Here is a 7,587-nt window from a genome sequence, read left to right on the forward strand (position 1 = left end):
AAAACCCTCAAAACCATCTAGGCCAATGAATAGGCTGGCGATTTTTCGAGTCCAAATTCTGCCGTTTAGAGCCTCAAACAGGCTTTCGAATGTTATGGGTCGTGATTTGAGATGCGATTCGCTGTTTGCGGATGTTTTGTTGCAGTTTGCTACATCAATATCCATACATTTTGATGCATGGAAAAAATTAAAAAAAAAAAAAAAACTCAGGTGGGACCCCATGCTAAATCTACTCGTATTCTCGGATTAAAAACGATATATGAAATTGCGAGTCATGTACTAATGGGTGCGTCATACCAGCACTAATGCACCGGATCCCATTTAGAACTCTGCAGTAAGCGTGCTTGGCGAGAGTAGTACTAGGATGGGTGACCTCTCGGAAGTCCTCGTGTTGCACCCCTTTTTATTTTTTTTTCTTCAATTTGAAACGGGTCAAATCTTGAAAAACCCCATAACTTTTGAAACCGTGTGGAACTTACGACTGTTGGGGTCAAAAACGGTTATCTCGAAATCAACGGCTAAGTCTATTTGTCATACGAAAAACCTTCCGAAAAACGAACACGAACACCGTGAACCGAAGGAGCCGAGCAGTCGACCCTGGCCTTGGCCGTAGCCGCCGGGCGGCTAGCCCCGTGCTGGCCGTGGCCGCCGGCGGCTAGCGCCCGTGCTGGCCGTGGCCGCCGGGCGGCTAGCCCCGTGCTGGCCGTGGCCGCCGGCGGCTAGCGCCCGTGCTGGCCGTGGCCGCCGGGCGGCTAGCCCCGTGCTGGCCGTGGCCGCCGGCGGCTAGCGCCCGTGCTGGCCGTGGCCGCCGGGCGGCTAGCCCCGTGCTGGCCGTGGCCGCCGGCGGCTAGCGCCCGTGCTGGCCGTGGCCGCCGGGCGGCTAGCCCCGTGCTGGCCGTGGCCGCCGGCGGCTAGCGCCCGTGCTGGCCGTGGCCGCCGGGCGGCTAGCCCCGTGCTGGCCGTGGCCGCCGGCGGCTAGCGCCCGTGCTGGCCGTGGCCGCCGGGCGGCTAGCCCCGTGCTGGCTCGGGTCTTCGGATGACGATCTTTCGTACACGAATCCCAGTCCCCGGCCATCGGAAGTCTGTATTTCGAGTCTTTCCCAAGTCCTCGCAGGACGAATCATTGAGATTCCGCATACGAAACTCCGGTTCTTACTCCAATCTAGGACCGTCGGGAAAACTTCGGAAACTCGTAAAGTATCGACAGGAAGGAAGATCTTAAATTCTTCGTACGAAACAGCGATGGTTATCTTAAGACACCACTCGTCTCAACTCTACGAACGAATGAAGAACTTCCGGAGAGATCGTAGAAAACCACGGAAGTCCTGGAAACGGCCCAAAAGGGACCAAACACGATCGGACAGTCCGTTTACGATTATCTAAGATAGATACGACGATTTACGTTTATCTTTACATAACAAGATAAATGTTAAATTTCCGGAAGGATAAAATGTCAAGTTTCCCGAAAAGCATGGAGGCCGACGAAAATGGAAGGAAGCCCGCCCTGCGGCCCAGAAGAAGGTTAGACCGTCATAAGGAGGAGTATATAAAGGAGCTTTGGGAGAGGAAGAAAGGCAGAGCAAAAATCTCAGAGAGAGAGCAAATCCGAAACTTAGGGACTTAGAGAATTCCTGCTAGCTTAGGACTTAGGAGTTAGACTAGCGGAGCAAAGCTTAGAACGTTTTGTCTCCTTTATTTCCGTCGTTTTTCGCTTCAGCGTTTCTCTACTTCCCTTTTTCGGAAGAATATTGTACCATCTATTCAATAAAACGCCTTAGTGCAATTTTTCCGCTACGTTGCTTTTTCTATCAATTTCGTTTGGTTATCGCAGAGAATCCGAGCCTTCAGGGAAAACTAGGTTTACTTAGTTTTCCTTCGATTAACTTAACTAAAATCGACAGTGCGAATTTCGGTTCCCACAGTTTGGCGCTAGAAGGAGGGGGGGTCGGATTCTCTTACTCAAAAACCTACGATTGGTAACAACAGCATGGCCACATCACCTGTCCGCAACATCGTGTCATTCGGGGATAGAGCAACGGCTGGTCAAGCCAAACCTCACGACGAACTCCTCGTTATCAGACTAACGATCCAGGACATCGACGTAGCGAGAATATTGGTCGACACCGGATGCTCGAACACCCTCGAGAGGATGGGAATCGACCTAAATGCTATCACGGACGATCCCAATCCGATAATCGGACTCTCAGGAAACATCACAATGACCCTCGGCTCGGTCGACCTTTCGGTCAGAGCCGGGAGCGTCACAAAGACGGCAGAATTTTTGGTAGTCGACGGTCCAGCAGCATATAACGCGATCGTCGGAACTCCGTGGTTAAATTCCATGCGAGCGATCCCCTCGACCTACCATCTGTGCCTCAAATTTCCGACCCTCTCCGGAGTGGAAACGATACAAGGAGATCGTAAAGCACCGCAAGTCTGCTTGACCGCCGGGTTAAAACGGAAAAACTCTGAGCCCGAAACTAAACCAAAAAAGCAAGCAACTCACGAACCAGCATCGCAGGACCTCCAGAAATCTTCTGGCAATCGCAAAGAGCTGAGGTCCTGGAAGGGAAACGTGAGCCCACTTGCGAACCTGTAATTTCGGTCTGCCTCGATGAGACTAACCCAGAGCGGTGCGTAGAGATTGGAGCCAATCTTCGCGATCCGTTGAAAGCAGAACTCATCGCATGTCTCAAGAAGAACCTTAACACGTTCGCTTGGGCTGCGGAAGATATGCCGGGAATCGACATTAACATAACATGTCACGAACTCAACATTGATCCAACCCACAAACCCGTAAAACAAAAGAGGCGAAAGTTAGGCCCCGAACGGGCAACTGCGGTCAATGAGGAAGTCGAAAGACTCCTCAAAGTTGGATCAATAACAGAAGTAAGATATCCCGACTGGCTCGCCAATCCCGTCGTCGTCAAGAAAAAGAACGGGAAATGGCGAGTATGCGTTGACTTTACCGATCTCAACAAAGCGTGCCCGAAGGATTGTTTTCCGCTTCCGCACATCGACCGTCTAGTCGAGGCGACCGCAGGAAACAAACTCCTATCGTTCATGGACGCGTTCTCCGGTTACAATCAAATCATGATGAATCCCGAAGACCGCGAGAAGACAGCATTCATTACCGACCGAGGAACCTATTGCTACAAAGTAATGCCTTTCGGTCTTAAGAACGCCGGCGCCACGTATCAGCGACTCGTCAATCGGATGTTTGCCGAGCAACTCGGAAAAACCATGGAGGTGTATATCGACGATATGTTGGTAAAATCTCTTGACGAACGCGATCACGTAGTCCACCTAGAGGAATGCTTTGAGAGATTGAACCAGCACAAAATGAAACTCAATCCATCAAAGTGTAGATTCGCCGTGGCGTCGGGAGAATTTCTCGGTTACCTCGTAACATTCCGCGGAATAGAGGCCAATCCGAAACAAATCAACGCACTGATAGAAATGGCTTCCCCGAGAACCAAGCGGGAAGTCCAGAGGCTAACGGGACGAGTCGCGGCCTTAAACCGATTCATCTCGCGCTCCACGGATAAGTGTCTCCCTTTCTACGAAACCTTAAAGGGGAACAAAAAGTTCGAGTGGTCAGAGGATTGCGAGAAAGCTTTCCAACAGCTGAAGCAGTATCTGGCCACCCCTCCTATCCTCGCAAAGCCCGTAGTCGGAGAGCCCTTGTTCCTCTACATCGCAGTATCCACATCAGCAGTCAGTGGCGTCCTGATTCGAGAAGAATTCGGAGAACAGAAACCGGTCTTCTACATTAGTAAAACATTACTAGATGCCGAAACTCGGTATCCGCTGATGGAAAAATTGGCACTCGCTGTCATAACTTCGGCAAGAAAACTTAGACCGTATTTCCAATCTCATACCATCGTGGTACTTACCACCTTTCCGTTACGGACGATTCTACACAGTCCAAGCCAGTCTGGTAGACTCGCGAAGTGGGCGATCGAACTAAGCGAGTACGATATCGAATATCGTCCGAAGACCTGCACGAAATCGCAGGTACTCGCGGACTTCTTGGTAGAATTACCCACGACGGATTTGACTAACGAGGATCCAGGGTCAACATGGGATCTCCATGTCGATGGATCTTCGACCAAGCAAGGATCTGGAATCGGGATCCGGCTCACCTCGCCGACAGGAGAAATCCTCGAGCAATCATTCCGCTTGGATTTTCATGCATCCAACAACGAAGCAGAATACGAGGCGCTAATTGCGGGCCTGCGACTGGCCCAGGGGCTGAAGATCCAAAACATTCACGCTTACTGCGATTCTCAGTTAGTCGCAAACCAGTTCAGCGGAGAATACGAAGCAAGGGATGAAAGGATGAACGCATATCTGAAGGTCGTCCAAGACCTGGCCCACGATTTTCAGCAATTTGCGCTAACCAGGATCCCCGCTCGGAAAACGTCCAAGCTGACGCTTTAGCCGCTCTCGCCTCAAGCTCGGATCCAGGGCTTAAGAGAATAATTCCCGTCGAATTCATAGAGCATCCAAGCATCGGACCGCCGGTGATCGCCAACCTGATCAGAACACAGATCGAAGGCGCGGAAGAAAACGAAGATCAACCGGAAGACGACGCAGACCAAACAGACTATGGCTGCGACGCTCCCTGGTTACAACCTATCAAAGCCTACATCGTAGATGGTACCCTACCCGCGGAGAAATGGGCAGCCCGGAAAATAAAAATCCAGGCAGCACGATACGTAACCGTGGAAGGCGAAATCTACAAATGGCGATTCTCCGGACCTCTTATGACTTGCGCGGAAGGAGAGAAGGCGAGAAAAATCATGGAAGAAGTTCATTCCGGATCATGCGGAAACCACTCCGGCGGAAGGTCTCTCGCAACAAAAATAAAACGCCACGGATTCTACTGGCCAACTATGGTAAAGGATTGCGAGAAGTACGCTCGGAAATGCGAGAAGTGTCAGCGGCACGCCCCGACAATTCATCAGCCCGCCGAGATCCTCTCTTCTATCTCGTCTCCGTACCCTTTCATGCGATGGTCAATGGATATCGTCGGACCAATGCACAAATCAAAACAAAAACGTTTCCTGCTGGTCCTCACTGATTTCTTTTCAAAATGGGTGGAAGCAGAATCCTACGCAAGTATCAAAGACGTGCAAGTCGAGAACTTCGTTTGGAAAAACATCATAACCAGACACGGTGTCCCATACGAGATCGTAACGGACAACGGGTCCCAGTTTATTTCCACTCGATTCGAGGCATTCTGCGAAAAATGGAAAATACGACTTAACAAGTCTACTCCCAGATACCCGCAGTGCAATGGACAGGCTGAAACCATAAACAAAACCGTCCTAGACGGATTGAAAAAACGCTTGGAAGCCAAAAAAGGACGGTGGGCAGAAGAACTCGAAGGGGTCCTTTGGTCTCATCGAACCACTCCGAGACGAGCAACGGGGGAAACTCCATTCGCTCTCGTTTACGGAGCAGAATGCGTGATTCCGGCGGAAGTAGAATTCCCCGGCGTACGGGGGAGATTTCTTCCCGAACGGGAAGATCTGAACAATGCCATGCTGCTGGATAATCTTGACCTCATCAACGAGCGTCGCGACCAAGCCCTCATCCGAATTCAAAATTACCAGCAGGCCGCCGCAAAATACTACAACGCGAACGTGCGTCATCGAAGATTCAAAGAGGGTGAACTGGTCTTGCGAAAAGTCTTCCAAAACACTGCTGAACGAAACGCAGGAAAACTGGGAGCAAACTGGGAAGGACCATACAAAATCATAAAAGTCGTCCGACCAGGTTCGTACCAAATCGCGAACATGCAAGACGTAAAAATCCCGAGAACTTGGAATGCTATGCATCTCAAGAAATACTACCACTAGAGCGTAAACGTGGACAACAGAACTACGAGATGGCTTGATCCTCGAAAGAGGTACGTAGGCAACTCGCCAACCGGTGGGTTCAGCTATCCCCCCGATTCAAAAAGGGGGGAGTGGGGTGCGTACACCCGCACGCTCCCGCAATTTTCGAAAAAACCGAACTTTCGAAAACTTTCCACAATCAATTCGCCTAACGGCCTTAACAATGAATCCAGTATCCATAAAACTATCGCCCGGAAACATTCCGCGATTTCTAAAAAGCCCATAAGTCCTCTATGGCATAAGAAAAACAAACTTCAAAGCACTGCGAGACGTCGCTTCGTGCTCGAACATCCGTTTTTCGATTAGAACTTTCACACGCCTTCTAAACGGCATCATATCGTTGTTGCTGATCACAACAAACGAACTCTAACGTCCTAAACAGACAAGCCACCTAAGGGTAGGCTCTTTTACATCCGACAAGGATCCCATAGCGCGCTATACAAAAAATCCAAATTTGGTTCAGCACTTCGTAAAGGAAGTAGCTCGATTCGTGCCCATACAAATCATATAAGCCGATACCACTTCGCGGATTTTAAAACGGTACGAATCAGGTTAAAATCACGAACAGGCAAAACGAAAGCCGATTTGTCATCGCACAGCCTCAGTCTGAGAGTAAACCTAGGTCGTGCCCTAAACCCAGCCTTGCTGGTATCTTAACATCTCATAGGCAAAGCGTCAACGACGCGAGATCCCAAAACTTGTCTCTTCACTCAAGTCTGTACGTTTCCACGAATTTTCGCGTAAATCGTAAACCGCAGGAAAATCTCGCTTTGTACAAACTACGGATACGGTGATCATCAGGGAGGCAGGAATGAGACGACAACTCACACCCTGCCCCTCTAACTTCGACAAACAGAAGTTCTAAAAACGCAAAATATTTTATAAACGCGTGCCGCGACTTCAATACAGCGCCCTAAAAAGGGCAGGGATTCAAAGCCACCAACGGCCAGTCCCGAAACCATACATGATGGCCAACGGCCAAAATACAATCAAAATAAAAATCCCCTCAGGGATTGATCAACCTAGGCGTCCTCCGGGACACCGCCTTCATCTTCCGACTCACCCAAAGCAAGAACAGCTTCGCCATTGCCCTCGCCGACTTCCTCACCATCCTTGTCCGCAGCAACTCTAGCATCCTGGACCTCTGGAATTTCCGAACCCGGGACCAGGGTACCCGAGGATGACGGGCCGGCAAGCTCCACCGCAGTGCAAGTTCCCGTCTCCTCAAAGCGCTGGATCCGCCGCTTCAGACGTCGAACTTCCGAGGACTTGCTCTTCTTCTCCTCCTTCGCTTTGAGCAGCGAGCTCACAGTCTTTCCCAGATCACGCTCGAGATCGCTGATCCTAGCTTCAAGCGATGATGTCTGGGCAGCATGAGTGCTCTCAATCGATTGAAGCGCAGCCTCGGTACGCTTCAGAGTTTCCCGCGACGAATCCAACTCCTTGGACAAGCGTGTAACCTCCAGTCCGCAATCTCCAAGCATCCCGTCGATCAACGACACAAACTGATCACACGAGAGAATGTAAGAATCATGGGGATAGCAAAGGAAAAAAGGTTTTCACGAAATACCTTGGAGCGATGCTGCGATAGTCTCGCCGAAACCTCGCCTTCCTCACTCCTAGTACACCTTTTCTCTTCGCTGATCCGACAGCCCCAGCTCTTGAACGTCCCCTCGATGGT

The 7,587-nt window shown here is 50.6% G+C and overlaps 1 pseudogene; it reads left to right on the top strand.

Moving 5' to 3' along the window:
* Window positions 1-284: 284 nt before the first annotated feature.
* Window positions 285-400, top strand: LOC130506832 (5S ribosomal RNA; annotated as a pseudogene).
* Window positions 401-7,587: the final 7,187 nt, after the last annotated feature.

This window comes from Raphanus sativus, unplaced genomic scaffold (assembly GCF_000801105.2).
Source record: "Raphanus sativus cultivar WK10039 unplaced genomic scaffold, ASM80110v3 Scaffold3709, whole genome shotgun sequence".
In the NCBI taxonomy this organism is placed as follows: domain Eukaryota; kingdom Viridiplantae; phylum Streptophyta; class Magnoliopsida; order Brassicales; family Brassicaceae; genus Raphanus; species Raphanus sativus.